Genomic DNA, 16,431 nt, shown 5'->3' with positions numbered 1-16,431 from the left:
TCAGATGAGTCACGCCTTTTTCCTGTCCCGAGCTAGCTATGTGCAAGACACAGGACACAGACCATGAAATTGGGACAGTCCCGCAAAATGTGGGACAGTTGGCCACCCTACAGACACACCCAGCCCTGTTTTCTGACCTTGGGCTTTACCTGGGCTTACACAGCTGCCAACTTGGCATAAGGTGAACACGGATAACTTGCACAAAGGTGATTTTCCTTACCCGTGTGGAGTTTTTTGGCCTATTTCAGTGCAACTTTATCTAAGTGGCTGCACTTTAATAATTTTCCTGTTCATTTATCTATTGCAGCTGTGACTGTTTATATGTGGCATCTAGGGCAAGCACCTGCACATTTCGCATCACAAAAATGCTCCCCTTTCACTCTTGTTTCCTTTTTCTCCCATACAGCATTTTTTTTGGCACCGTCATTTTTTCTTACTTGTTCTTTCACCTCTACTATCCCAATCTTTTCTTTTCTCTTATTCCCCCTCTCCTGCTCTCTTTGCCCACTATGTTGTCTTTGCGCTTGCCTCATTCCCTTAATCCTCTCACCTTTTTCTTTCTCCATTTGTGCCATTTTGCTACTATTCACACAATCCCATGCCTGCCTTCACTCTCACTTTTTCCCTCCCACTTTTATTCATGTCACACACCATTTGCCTTTCCATTGCTGCCTCTCTACACCCCGTTCCTCACTCACTTGCTTCCCTTTTCCTCATTTCTCCTGCCCTCCCCCACTCTTCGTTTCTCCCTGACTATTTGGACCTCCTTTATTTCCCATTCTGCTTACACTCTTGAACCCCGGCTCTCGATTTCCCCTCCCTTTTATCATCCTTACACCTTCTTTTTGCCTCACTCATTTGCCTCATTAACTATTGCCCATTCTCCTGCCCTCTTTAATTATTTGTACCCATTCACCCATTTACCCTCACCCGGCTCCCTTCACTCACTCTATATTGCTCCCTTACGCGTCTGCCCTTCTTCACTTTCCACTCTTCTGCCTTACCAGTGTCCATGTCAGATGCCCCATCTCTACTTTTCTCCCTCACGATCCTGCCCTTATTCCATCTTCATTTCCATTCACTAACCTGAAGCAGTGCTCTGGGCAACTGGAGGTGATGGGTGGGAGGTAAGGGGTCTTTCAAATGCCACAAGCAGCACCCACAAAAAAAATGAAAATTAGGTAACCCCTGGTATGTTTTGAGATTAAAAGATGCACTCCTTTAAGTCTGTGATGTCCAATGACATTTCAAGTGTGCAGGACAAGAACACCAGGGCCATGCATAAAAGGGTTCTGCATGCAGTAGGAATTACCCTGTGACATCACCTCCTGTAATGTCCCTTCCGAACACCATGTTATTGACCATTGCCTTGAACAACGTTAGCTTCAGGCTTGATCATTCAATATTACCATTTTTATGTTTTTAATTTTATTGCGTAAAGTGTGAACCTAGCTCGAGATCAGCAGAGTGTGGGTAGCCAGTGTTTGGGCTGACATCCATTAACAGTAGCTCAGTACTGTGAGTTGAGGTGTGTGCGTTGGTATGTGTGTCCATTGGAAATAGTGCTTGGTGAGGTGTTGATGAAATTGACAGCAAAACCTGGTGAAGAGGCCCAGCTGTCTCCAGCTAGAGCCAAACCCCTGAACACAGACAACTGTAAAAAATACAACTTTAAAAAATGTAACGTTTGTCCCTAAAGTTCATCTTTGTGCAACTCTGCCCACCCATGACCCGTCCACGTTGGGCCCTTTGTAATTTTTGGCCATGGGGCCCTTTGCCTTAAGTCTGCGGCTGATAACGTGTCAACATTTTTTATCTGGTCACACTTTAAAAGTGACACAAGGAACTTTACCGTGACGGCTAGGGCCCTGTCGATATGCAAGATAGATGTACCTCTTATAGATACATGCTTAATGTGGTATACCCATTTTCACATTGGCTTGAGGCTGGTCGCTGTACCCGTAATGATGCCCGTTCAGTGGCTACATTCTTGACGATGGAGGTATTCCCGAGGTGGGGGGCTCCAGACGAAATTCCCTCTGACAATGGTCAACATATTGCAAATTATTTGATTGGGGAATTAACTTCCCTTCTGGGAATACAGCACAAGCTATGTACCATTTACCAACCACAGGCCAACGGTATGGCTGAGAGAATGAATGACTTACTAAAAAAGCACTTGGCTAAGCTAACACTGACGCTTGGTAAGACATGGGCATACTGCTTACTGCTTACCCGCTTTGCGAAATTCACCTGGAAGACATCACCAACTGACTCATGAAATTGTTACTGGAAGGAGAATGCATGCACCTTTCTCTCCTGCATGTACAATTTCTGATGCTAACTTTTTTTCTAACATCTTGGGGGAGGAGTTTCATATGTACCTCACAGAACTTACAAAATCACTTGCCTATATATCCCAACAGACAAACCCAAAGATACGTACTGAGAAAGCAGGTGAAATAAACAGTGGCAAGCAGGCAAGGTAGTTCCCACAAGCAGCACTTCTCTATCCCAGAGACAAAGTGTACATAAGAAATCACATCAGAAAGTGGAAAGAAGAACTTTTTACTGGTCTGCATGCAGTTACATAGTCAACACCAACTGCTGTTAATGTCAAAGGTCATCGAGGATGGGTCCAATTCACCGTCGTGCGCAGGGGCAAGAGCACCAGCTTCCCTGGAGAAGAGGGGCGGAGCACAACATGATTTGAAATATACATCATTAAGGGCCTCATTACACGGTAAGCGGTAAACCATGGTGCTATTAGCACCATGGTTGCCGCCGGTACCATACCGGCACCACCATGGAGAAAAGGGCAATTACCACCCTATTCCAAGGTTGGTGGGATGGTAATTCCCCCTTTCTCCATGGCCCTTCCCCATTCCCATTTTTGCCCCATAGGGCTCAATGGGAATGGGGAAGAGGCTAATTACGGTACCGCAAATTGCGGTACCGTAATTAGCACCAAGGTCCCTTTGCGGGTCCCAACTTTAACGGCTGGTCTACACCAGCCATTAAGGTCGGGTCCTGCAAAGGGACCTCGTAGTAAGGCGGTAAGGGTTTACTGGTACCGGTGCCCTTAGCGGTACCGGTAAACCCTTACCTCCTACCGTGTAATGAGGCCCTAAGTCTTTTTTCAGCAATTAGGCTTCGTAGAAGACCAACAAGAGAAGAAAGGGATGGTGTTTTGCAGGACAATGTTTTCATAAACAGACAGCAAAACATTTCTATTTTGTGGAGTGTAGTAATATTAATATGCATTAGTATAGGATTAACATTATTATTATGTTACACGTTCTAATATTAGAGTGAACAGAGGAAAAATAAATGTGTTAAATGAAGAGGAGTTCCATCATGACACTGAAAAGGGGCAGAATATAACATCTGGAAATGTCTGGCATGATGAAATACAACATGTGGGAAGAGAACAGGCAAACGGCACATGTTATGCCTGCTCACTCATCCCACACATAAAAGGGGTACCCAAGATTTTCCTGCCTCAGACTGTATCATATGAGGAAGCAGGATGCATAATGCACCTATCACTCTGCAAATCTAGGTGTTTATTTCAAGCAAAAAGTGTTTCTGTCCAGTGGGTGGATGAGGGGGGAAGAGGTTTACACAGATAATTAGTTACAACTTGACAGGATGGCTGAAAAAGAGAGACTAGAAAAATGATAGTAGAATGTACAACATAAGGCTCTAAAGGGTGGGAGCACATGATTAATTCATGAACACAAACAATTAAATTAGACAAATAAAGAAGGGAGTAGCATTCCATGGTGTCACAAAAGACCATTAATGAGAATAAAAGTGGCAGTTTGTTATGGTGGTCAATGGGAGGAGGGTTAATGCAGTGTTGTGCTGAAGGTTTGTAGGATTCGAACAAAATGTAGTGTCTAAAATAAACAATAGCTACAAGGCCATTTAGGGAAGGTATGTGCATGCATTGACATGGACAAGTGAAACTCATCAACCAGTTTACATAAAGAGCTTTACACAATTTCCTCTGTGTTTCTGGTCCAGTGGGTCCACCTATTTGGGAACTAACACCAGCTGTGCAAAGGTGGTCAGCAGTGTGGCGGTGACACAGGCGACAGCTGTCATTATGGAGCTACGGTGGGCATGCAGATCGAAGGCCTATGCCCATTTTCCTCATGATTGGAGTGGGGTATGTGCGATTGTTCCACTGCTCAGCCCTGCCCTGGTGGTGCCCCGAAGCAACAACATGGGGCTGTCATTGAAGGAGCAGTCAACATTGCTGGAGGAAGAAGTGGTGCAGCAAGACAAGGAGCAAACAATATAAGGAGTGCAAAACAGGAAAAGGAGAGAAAACAACTATTGGTTTGAGAAGAGTGCAGAACATCTGGCAGCAATACCTGCAGAGTTTTGACTATTTTCCAAGGCAACCACTTTCTTCATGTCCTTGCTGCTTCCAGCTGTGCAAACTGCAGCTAATGCTAAATTGCTGCAACCTACTAGGTAAACTCAACATCAAAGGGCCTAAACACAGTAAAGGAAGAGCTAAGGGCACTATGTTTAGTGGCACTCCAGAAGAGTTCAATATTGGACCTCCTCACTGCCAAAGAGGGAGGTGTTTGTGTGAAGATAGGGAGTAGCTATTGTACCCTAGTACCTGATGGAGAAGCACCCAATGGAACACTGAGTACAGTTATTAATGAAATGCTGACACTCCATGAGAAGATGACAAAACTATTTCCAGACTCTATACTAACAAAGGGAGAGGAAAATGCATGTTACCACTAAATGTTAATGAAGTACACGATAAAAATAAAGCCACTAACAAACTGACCAAGGGTGAAAACATCTATGATGAAATTGACTGGGTCACAATTCCACCAGGAGATATAAACAACTATAATGCCTTTTGGATTGCATGCAGTTAGGATGGGGAAGGGTGTGTGCTGATAGAGGGATCGTTGGAAGCCTGGGAAAAAGATGGAGGTGACATAAATAAAATAACAAGAGTGTGGATCCCTAAAAAGAGAGCAGCAGAGTTGGGACAGGGTGGAAGAAAAGGGGTTAGTGATTGAGGGCTCAATCAAAGGGGGGAATAATGTGGCAAAAATGCAAGTTCTGCGTGGTAGAAAGGCACAAACTTATCAGCTGCAGGAGTAGCCTGCTAATATGGGAGCAGGATTCATTGATAGCCACACAATTAAATGTTACGCACTAGGCTAGGCAATTCCCTCAATCACTGTGTCTCAAGGCAAGTAACATATAGGAAAGAAAGATGGGCTATAGGTGGGTATGCGTAGCTTTACATTAGCCCAAGGCACTGTAAACAGGCCTCAGAGCATGCTTTTGATTAGAAACAAATTCACATTTCAGTAACATGCTTAGAAGCCGCAGAGCCGCAGAGGCTGGCAGCACATTGCAAATTACACCTTCCCAGGATCATACGATAAGGAATGAACAGCTTTTGATACTTTCGAGGTCAGGAAGCAAAGCTCATGGGTGCTGGAGAAAGGCAAATTAATGTATGGAACAGGTGCACTGATGGTTTGAAAGTGTCCCATGGTGGTTTCCAATTGCCCCTTGGGAGATGTGAGCTCAGGAAGAGCTTAGAAGAGTTCTTAAGATGCAACATTCTGCCATTCTGAATGTCACAATGTCACTGAGCCTAGTAAAATGGTTGCTTTGTCTTCCCTTGTTCCCCTCCCTTGCCTTGTCGCACTCTGAAATACATGTTTATGAGCGTGATACAAATAAAATACAAATAGCATAAACATTCAAATTGTAATTTGCTCATTGAAACGGATTGGAGATGACCGGCAGCAGATGAATAACGAACCGCTGGTCATCTACAATGTCTCAATGTTTTGGCACTAGTGATGTGGGAATTGTGGGTTGCACTGTGATCCACAGAGGTGGTCGAGGGTGGTGTGGTAAGGTTTGCAGGATCCAATCACTGTGGGGTAGTGTATGTCCCTCCATATGGGATTGATATAGCTTTGCCAATTAGCTTCACATGGAGGTCTAACCGAATGTTGTAATGTGTTTTCATGCTAACTAGTTTGCATGATTATAAAAACTCCTGCCTTAGGGGCGTATTCTGACAGCGCTTTTCATGCAGTTCTGTTCCACATTCTGTATGAATCTTGCTTTCCCAACTGCGTTTGGGCCCAGAATAAGTTGCATTACATCTTGCTTGTGTGCACTCCTTTTTTAGATTACTTCGGGAATTTTATATTGGTGAGTTCTGAGGCAATCCGCAGTACATTTTCATGACATTATTGGTGCCTTTAACATTGGATTCATTGCCTGAGGGGTGCCCAAGAGGAGTGGCAGACGAGCCTCTCAATGATGTCTCTGGCCCACCAAAAAAGGTTAGAAATGTGGTCTCAATGGTGATCTCACTGTCTCGGGACTACACTGGGTCAGAGAACCTTTGGCCAACTGAAGAACGAACAAGCTTTTGTCAGATTTATTGTTTTGAAAAACTGTGGCTTTGAAAAACCTTGCTCCACCAGGGCGACTCCTTACAATCCCGATAGTTATACGTACAAGATTAAAAGTTTCAAAATCCGGTCAATGAAGTCGCAGGTCAACTGTATAAGGACGGTAAAAAGCCTAACCGTCCCATACATTGAAGAAATTAATTAATGAAAATATAGGACTCTGCGCCAACAACTCAAATTGAGTTTAAATCTTAGATTATGCTTTATTGATCATCAATGACCATTGAGCCCATAATTGATAACATGTTTCGGCTCCACTGAGCCTTTTTCAAATCCGGGCTACCCATAATTGTAATATAGGACATACAATATATCATAGTCAAAGAACAATTTGTATGAACGGCATCATAAAGTATGACATAATACCAGTTTTCAAATATCGTAACCACAAAATATGCATAATAACATGAAAGAAATTAGACAGAAAAACAAGGATGGGCAAAAGGGAAGGGTTCATGGGTGTAGAAAAATAGGCAAACATATCATAATACATTATTATGTTTGAATAAACAGAAAGAGAGCACAAAAAACAGAAACAAAAACACAAACAAAAAGAAAAAAGAACCCATTAGTAATCATTATTCTTCAATTCAATGAATAATATAACCAAATTCTGCAATGGTCCCTTGAGACAAACTGACAACTTGGTGCATGTCCTTACCCGAAATTTGATGTAACCAGTTCTTATGACTATTTGTCCATGTAGTAGTAACGGGGTACAATCCCCAATATCAATCTAAACAAAAAATGTAAGTAGCGAAGGTAAATAAAACTGATTGTCCAATTTAGAATATACATTAATTGTGTATGTCAAGGTTGCCAATGGCAACTAGGCATTTTCACTTATAAGAATAAATCCCGCCCTTCACCAAACGGGCAAAACAACTCTACTTAATGGTCACAGGCCATTTCTGCCTTATTCAAAACAATTAATTTTATGAGCCATTATAAGTTACGGAGTGAAGACAATTGTAGTTAACCATCATTATGTATCCAGATAAATGATCAACTACGTGAAATGATGACGCATTTCAAATATAGAACACGTATTTCTAGTACGGAAAGCACAACATATAACTTATTTTGTTGCTACTCGTCAAGTGCCATTAAAGCTAAATCTCATTGAAAAGAAAACCATAAGATAAGCGGTCCTCTCTTACCAGTTCCTGGAACACAAACAGTCACACGCGTCGGCAGGTAAGCCGAACGCTTACCAGGTATGCCTTCTTATACTAGGCGTCATCACTGTGCGCGGTTACCACGGCGACGCAAGGACAAGCGTCGTCATTGAAAACCGCATTCTATCCCCCAGCATTCTACAAATTACATATGCTATATAATTCAAAGTATTTGAATAAAGCCTGAAAAACTAACAAAGCATGTATACGCTTCTCCTGACCCAATTTATATTTGTTAAATACTTAAATGGTTGCTATCACAATACTGAATAATCACGGGCACTAATGCACCTAACTACAAAAGGTTGGTGAGCATTACACGCAACATTCAAATAACATACTGAGCTACCAATTATGATGGGGTATCCCTTTAACAACACCCTGAAATACATGTAACCTCCTAATAAACGATGTGCCCTGTTCTAAATCAAGAATAACAATGAAAATTATTCGAGCTTAAGAAGCCAGATTGCAATGTACTACATCTCACAAGAATGAAACCATTTCATTATCTGTATTTAGTCCTGTATTTGTCGAATTGAAGTAACAAATTGCTCTTGCTTCCGCTTGTCGTAACGCCTTCACTCTGTCACCACCTCTTTTGTTCAAGGATACTTGTTTAAGACCAATGAATCTAATTTCCGATTTAAGATGTAGTTGATGTGTTTTTTGCCAATGTTCAGCTAACGGAAGTGATGGGTCTTGACTGCCAATTTTGGCTAAATGTTCACGGATACGGATTCTCAACTGTCTCTTGGTGCTACCAATATATAGTTTGTGGCAGACACAGATGATGCCATATACTACAAAAGTTGTTTTGCAATTGATTCCTTGTTTAATGATCCAACATTTTCCATTTTTATCTTCAAATTCCGTTGTTCTTTGATATGCATATTTACATTGTGGACAGACTCCACATTTCCTGAAACCAGAATCTTTCTTGTGTAACCATGTACCTTGAGTAGTGCTCTCAATGTCCGGTAATAATGATGGACTAAGGATAGATTTAAGTGTATTTGCTCTTCTGAAGGTAATGCGTGGATGATCACTCACAAACTCACCAATATGACTGTCCAATTTAAGTAGGTACCAATGTTTGTTCAAAATTTTTCGTAATCTCTGGTGGTCTGAACAATATTGAGTGTTAAAGCTAATCGGCATGTTAGCTTCCAAATTATTCCCTTGTCTCTGTCTCAAAGTATCCTGCTGCTGCATCAATTTGGTTCTCTTATATGCTTTACTTATGTCTTTTTGGGCATATCCCCTCCTTCTAAAACGTCGTTGTAATAGATTACATTCCTCTTCAAATTTTAAGTTACTATTACAATTTCGTCTCGCTCTGATATATTCACCCAATGGTATATTGGTAATAGTTGGTCGAAAATGACAACTTTTAGCATGTAATATTGAGTTGACTTCAGTTGGTTTTCTGAATGTAGTTGTTTGTAGTACTTGATCTTCCAAATATATTGTCAAGTCCAAAAAATGTATCCGCTGTTTGTTGCATTCTCCAGTAAATTGAATATCAAAACAATTAAGATTTAACTTGTCCACAAATGCGTAAAATTCCTCTATGCTACTATCGACGATGCAGAAAACATCGTCGATGTACCTTGTCCAAAATTGGATTTTCTCAATGAAAAATGATTCAGTGTATATTGCTTTGTCTTCCAACATCCCCATGAAGATATTCGCCAATGCTGGGGCATATTTAGTACCCATAGCTACCCCCTTGGTCTGTTGGTATACCTTGTTGTCAAAGGTAAAGACATTGAGATCAAACGTGAGATGTAACATTTCTTTAATCATGTTCAAATGGTTGTAATACGAAGCTGACTCATGCCTGAAAGTATAGTCAACTGCAATCATGGCCCATTTATGCTGAATAGACGTGTACAGTGCCTTCACATCTAGAGTCGCTAGAAGGAAGGTACTCTGCCAAGTAAAGTTTTTTAGTTTCCGTATAAGGCTGGTGGAATCTTGCAAATATGAATGAAGTGACATAGCCCTTGGTTTGAGTAATAGATCCAGATATTCCGAGATATTCTCTGTGACCCACCCAATCCCACTCATGATCGGGCGGCCCTCTGGTATCCTTTCATAGGGTTTATGTATTTTCGGTAAGAAGTACATTGTTGGAGTTACCGGTTCTTTTATCCATAAGTAAGTGCGTTCATCATCCGTTATCAATCCTTTTCTATGCCAATTGAGTATGTGCGCTTCAACTTGCTCCAATGCTGATTTTCGAAAATCATCCGTTCTTAAATCATAGCACCCAGGGGTATTTAAATGTCTGGATGCCATTTCCAAATAATCCTCCCGGTCCATTAGCACAATATTGCCTCCCTTGTCAGCCTCTTTAATTACTGTCCGTGAATCCAATTTAAGCGAAACAAGTGCTTTCCTTTCCGATTTAGTTAAATTGTTCTGAGTGATCCAATTCTTATGTTTTTTACAATTAAGATTGTATAGGTCTCGTGAAACTGCTTGTTGAAAAGTGTCAATGACGTTATCAGATGCCAACTGTGGCATAAATTTTGAACGTACTTTAAGTTCCTTTGTGGTAAGGGTATCAGATTTTATCTTAAGTTCATCTAATAAGTGAAATACATGATATTGATCACCTTCGGTCAATGAACGCAATGTATATGTATCTTCAATATCCTGAATCGACTTATCACTGATCAGTATGCTAGCCTCTTCAGGTTGGAAATCACCCGGTGCTTTGGTTGCAAAAAATTTTTTTAACTTCAATTTTCTGGTAAATTTAAATAAATCGATTTGTACGTCCAATGGACTGAAGTTACATGTGGGTGCAAAGGATAAACCCTTGTTAAGAAGAAGTCTTTCCTCTTGAGATATAGTTTTTTTAGACAAATTGAGAACAAGATCATCTGTTATTTGTTGGTGCTCATCTCCTTGGAGCTGGCCCTGGTTTGTCTCTTGTTTGCTTGTAAGCTTCCTATGTTGCCGTCGTTTTCTACACCCCCTCCTTCCTCTTCTCCTAGCACAGGTGTCAAAATACCCATAGTTGGTGGTAGCTGAAAACGGACTGTTTTCTGAGTAGAATTACGATTCCCTTTCTTGTATCTTTTGATCTGATTCAAGTATCCTCTTTGTTCAATTGATTTGGAACTTGCACTAGCTTGGTTGTCTTGGTCTGAGTCTGCATCAGAACTGGCCGATGATGTATTGGGGGTTGAGTTTCTGGACATTGGTTTTGAACTTGAGTCATATTTGGTTTGGAATGTATATACACGATCTTCCCTGTAATCACGTTCATCTCTATAACTTTTCCGTAATTTCCTTATTTTTACTTCATCTTGATATATTTGCAACAGTTCATACATCTTCTCATAGTTTTTGGCTTTAGTATCATCATTAGATTTCATCTCAGCAATTTCTTTGCGTATGCCTTCTATACCATCTAATGCCCTTTTATGCTTTTATGCTTTTATGAAATTGACAAGTACTGGGAAAAAGTATCACTTGAGAATTATGTCGCTAATGACAGAGTACCTAGGGGTTTGAGGATTCTTATATTTCCAAATTTCAACAATGAGTTGGATAAAGATTTAGCAGAAGGCTGGGAAGCTAATTTGAGCAACAGCTCCATGAAGATGATTGACCTATTGATTGAACATGCCACTAGGGAGCATAAAAGGGCATTAGATGGTATAGAAGGCATACGCAAAGAAATTGCTGAGATGAAATCTAATGAGGATACTAAAGCCAAAAACTATGAGAAGATGTATGAACTGTTGCAAATATATCAAGATGAAGTAAAAATAAGGAAATTACGGAAAAGCTATAGAGATGAACGTGATTACAGGGAAGATCGTGTATATACATTCCAAACCAAATATGACTCAAGTTCAAAACCAATGTCCAGAAACTCAACCCCCAATACATCATCGGCCAGTTCTGATGCAGACTCAGACCAAGACAACCAAGCTAGTGCAAGTTCCAAATCAATTGAACAAAGAGGATACTTGAATCAGATCAAAAGATACAAGAAAGGGAATCGTAATTCTACTCAGAAAACAGTCCGTTTTCAGCTACCACCAACTATGGGTATTTTGACACCTGTGCTATGAGAAGAGGAAGGAGGGGGTGTAGAAAACGACGGCAACATAGGAAGCTTACAAGCAAACAAGAGACAAACCAGGGCCAGCTCCAAGGAGATGAGCACCAACAAATAACAGATGATCTTGTTCTCAATTTGTCTAAAAAAACTATATCTCAAGAGGAAAGACTTCTTCTTAACAAGGGTTTATCCTTTGCACCCACATGTAACTTCAGTCCATTGGACGTACAAATCGATTTATTTAAATTTACCAGAAAATTGAAGTTAAAAAAATTTTTTGCAACCAAAGCACCGGGTGATTTCCAACCTGAAGAGGCTAGCATACTGATCAGTGATAAGTCGATTCAGGATATTGAAGATACATATACATTGCGTTCATTGACCGAAGGTGATCAATATCATGTATTTCACTTATTAGATGAACTTAAGATAAAATCTGATACCCTTACCACAAAGGAACTTAAAGTACGTTCAAAATTTATGCCACAGTTGGCATCTGATAACGTCATTGACACTTTTCAACAAGCAGTTTCACGAGACCTATACAATCTTAATTGTAAAAAACATAAGAATTGGATCACTCAGAACAATTTAACTAAATCGGAAAGGAAAGCACTTGTTTCGCTTAAATTGGATTCACGGACAGTAATTAAAGAGGCTGACAAGGGAGGCAATATTGTGCTAATGGATCGGGAGGATTATTTGGAAATGGCATCCAGACATTTAAATACCCCTGGGTGCTATGATTTAAGAACGGATGATTTTCGAAAATCAGCATTGGAGCAAGTTGAAGCGCACATACTCAATTGGCATAGAAAAGGATTGATAACGGATGATGAACGCACTTACTTATGGATAAAAGAACCGGTAACTCCAACAATGTACTTCTTACCGAAAATACATAAACCCTATGAAAGGATACCAGAGGGCCGCCCGATCATGAGTGGGATTGGGTGGGTCACAGAGAATATCTCGGAATATCTGGATCTATTACTCAAACCAAGGGCTATGTCACTTCATTCATATTTGCAAGATTCCACCAGCCTTATACGGAAACTAAAAAACTTTACTTGGCAGAGTACCTTCCTTCTAGCGACTCTAGATGTGAAGGCACTGTACACGTCTATTCAGCATAAATGGGCCATGATTGCAGTTGACTATACTTTCAGGCATGAGTCAGCTTCGTATTACAACCATTTGAACATGATTAAAGAAATGTTACATCTCACGTTTGATCTCAATGTCTTTACCTTTGACAACAAGGTATACCAACAGACCAAGGGGGTAGCTATGGGTACTAAATATGCCCCAGCATTGGCGAATATCTTCATGGGGATGTTGGAAGACAAAGCAATATACACTGAATCATTTTTCATTGAGAAAATCCAATTTTGGACAAGGTACATCGACGATGTTTTCTGCATCGTCGATAGTAGCACAGAGGAATTTTACGCATTTGTGGACAAGTTAAATCTTAATTGTTTTGATATTCAATTTACTGGAGAATGCAACAAACAGCGGATACATTTTTTGGACTTGACAATATATTTGGAAGATCAAGTACTACAAACAACTACATTCAGAAAACCAACTGAAGTCAACTCAATATTACATGCTAAAAGTTGTCATTTTCGACCAACTATTACCAATATACCATTGGGTGAATATATCAGAGCGAGACGAAATTGTAATAGTAACTTAAAATTTGAAGAGGAATGTAATCTATTACAACGACGTTTTAGAAGGAGGGGATATGCCCAAAAAGACATAAGTAAAGCATATAAGAGAACCAAATTGATGCAGCAGCAGGATACTTTGAGACAGAGACAAGGGAATAATTTGGAAGCTAACATGCCGATTAGCTTTATCACTCAATATTGTTCAGACCACCAGAGATTACGAAAAATTTTGAACAAACATTGGTACCTACTTAAATTGGACAGTCATATTGGTGAGTTTGTGAGTGATCATCCACGCATTACCTTCAGAAGAGCAAATACACTTAAATCTATCCTTAGTCCATCATTATTACCGGACATTGAGAGCACTACTCAAGGTACATGGTTACACAAGAAAGATTCTGGTTTCAGGAAATGTGGAGTCTGTCCACAATGTAAATATGCATATCAAAGAACAACGGAATTTGAAGATAAAAATGGAAAATGTTGGATCATTAAACAAGGAATCAATTGCAAAACAACTTTTGTAGTATATGGCATCATCTGTGTCTGCCACAAACTATATATTGGTAGCACCAAGAGACAGTTGAGAATCCGTATCCGTGAACATTTAGCCAAAATTGGCAGTCAAGACCCATCACTTCCGTTAGCTGAACATTGGCAAAAAACACATCAACTACATCTTAAATCGGAAATTAGATTCATTGGTCTTAAACAAGTATCCTTGAACAAAAGAGGTGGTGACAGAGTGAAGGCGTTACGACAAGCGGAAGCAAGAGCAATTTGTTACTTCAATTCGACAAATACAGGACTAAATACAGATAATGAAATGGTTTCATTCTTGTGAGATGTAGTACATTGCAATCTGGCTTCTTAAGCTCGAATAATTTTCATTGTTATTCTTGATTTAGAACAGGGCACATCGTTTATTAGGAGGTTACATGTATTTCAGGGTGTTGTTAAAGGGATACCCCATCATAATTGGTAGCTCAGTATGTTATTTGAATGTTGCGTGTAATGCTCACCAACCTTTTGTAGTTAGGTGCATTAGTGCCCGTGATTATTCAGTATTGTGATAGCAACCATTTAAGTATTTAACAAATATAAATTGGGTCAGGAGAAGCGTATACATGCTTTGTTAGTTTTTCAGGCTTTATTCAAATACTTTGAATTATATAGCATATGTAATTTGTAGAATGCTGGGGGATAGAATGCGGTTTTCAATGACGACGCTTGTCCTTGCGTCGCCGTGGTAACCGCGCACAGTGATGACGCCTAGTATAAGAAGGCATACCTGGTAAGCGTTCGGCTTACCTGCCGACGCGTGTGACTGTTTGTGTTCCAGGAACTGGTAAGAGAGGACCGCTTATCTTATGGTTTACTTTTCAATGAGATTTAGCTTTAATGGCACTTGACGAGTAGCAACAAAATAAGTTATATGTTGTGCTTTCCGTACTAGAAATACGTGTTCTATATTTGAAATGCGTCATCATTTCACGTAGTTGATCATTTATCTGGATACATAATGATGGTTAATTACAATTGTCTTCACTACGGAACTTATAATGGCTCATAAAATTAATTGTTTTGAATAAGGCAGAAATGGCCTGTGACCATTAAGTAGAGTTGTTTTGCCCGTTTGGTGAAGGGCGGGATTTATTCTTATAAGTGAAAATGCCTAGTTGCCATTGGCAACCTTGACATACACAATTAATGTATATTCTAAATTGGACAATCAGTTTTATTTACCTTCGCTACTTACATTTTTTGTTTAGATTGATATTGGGGATTGTACCCCGTTACTACTACATGGACAAATAGTCATAAGAACTGGTTACATCAAATTTCGGGTAAGGACATGCACCAAGTTGTCAGTTTGTCTCAAGGGACCATTGCAGAATTTGGTTATATTATTCATTGAATTGAAGAATAATGATTACTAATGGGTTCTTTTTTCTTTTTGTTTGTGTTTTTGTTTCTGTTTTTTGTGCTCTCTTTCTGTTTATTCAAACATAATAATGTATTATGATATGTTTGCCTATTTTTCTACACCCATGAACCCTTCCCTTTTGCCCATCCTTGTTTTTCTGTCTAATTTCTTTCATGTTATTATGCATATTTTGTGGTTACGATATTTGAAAACTGGTATTATGTCATACTTTATGATGCCGTTCATACAAATTGTTCTTTGACTATGATATATTGTATGTCCTATATTACAATTATGGGTAGCCCGGATTTGAAAAAGGCTCAGTGGAGCCGAAACATGTTATCAATTATGGGCTCAATGGTCATTGATGATCAATAAAGCATAATCTAAGATTTAAACTCAATTTGAGTTGTTGGCGCAGAGTCCTGTATTTTCATTAATTAATTTTGTCAGATTTAGTTCAGTAAATATTTAAGATTATAAATGTGTGTTTGTATTTGTTTATTGTGTTTGTCTCTGGTAACTGTTATTGTTGATCTGTCAAAATAGCACTTTTAAAAAACCCCTGTCTGCAATAAAAGCACTTACGTTCATACACTATGTTTCAAAAGGGGTCACTGTGGGTGTAAAGAGTCAGTATTCTCTAACTATTCCCTAATAAGATGTCTCACCCTAGATCGAGCTGGTGGGCCGCTTATTTGGGGTTGGAAGATAGAAAGAGTCCCTTTCTTTATTCTTCTTCCCTCTTTGGCTGCTAATATCAACAAACATACAATAAACAATAAATTACCTAAAGGTTGTTTGTAATATCCTGTATTGTCACTATATTAGGAAATTACCCAGACAAAAATATATCTCTCTCAAGCAGTTGTCATGTGTTAACTGCTGACACCTCTAGAGGGCACAAAATGTCCTTGGTTGTCAAGAGGTATGAAAAAAGCTTGTTTTGTGCCCTTTAATTTTGTATGTTTGTTGATTTTAGTAGCCAACCAGGGAAGAAGAACAGAGAAAGGGACTTCACCTGCTAGGTGGAATGCACATAGATTGTGCTTTCAATATATGTAGAACAAAA

This window comes from Ambystoma mexicanum, chromosome 5q, assembly GCF_040938575.1.
Source record: "Ambystoma mexicanum isolate Mex_15411 chromosome 5q, UKY_AmexF1_1, whole genome shotgun sequence".
Lineage (NCBI taxonomy): Eukaryota > Metazoa > Chordata > Amphibia > Caudata > Ambystomatidae > Ambystoma > Ambystoma mexicanum.
This window is presented reverse-complemented; position numbering follows the sequence as displayed.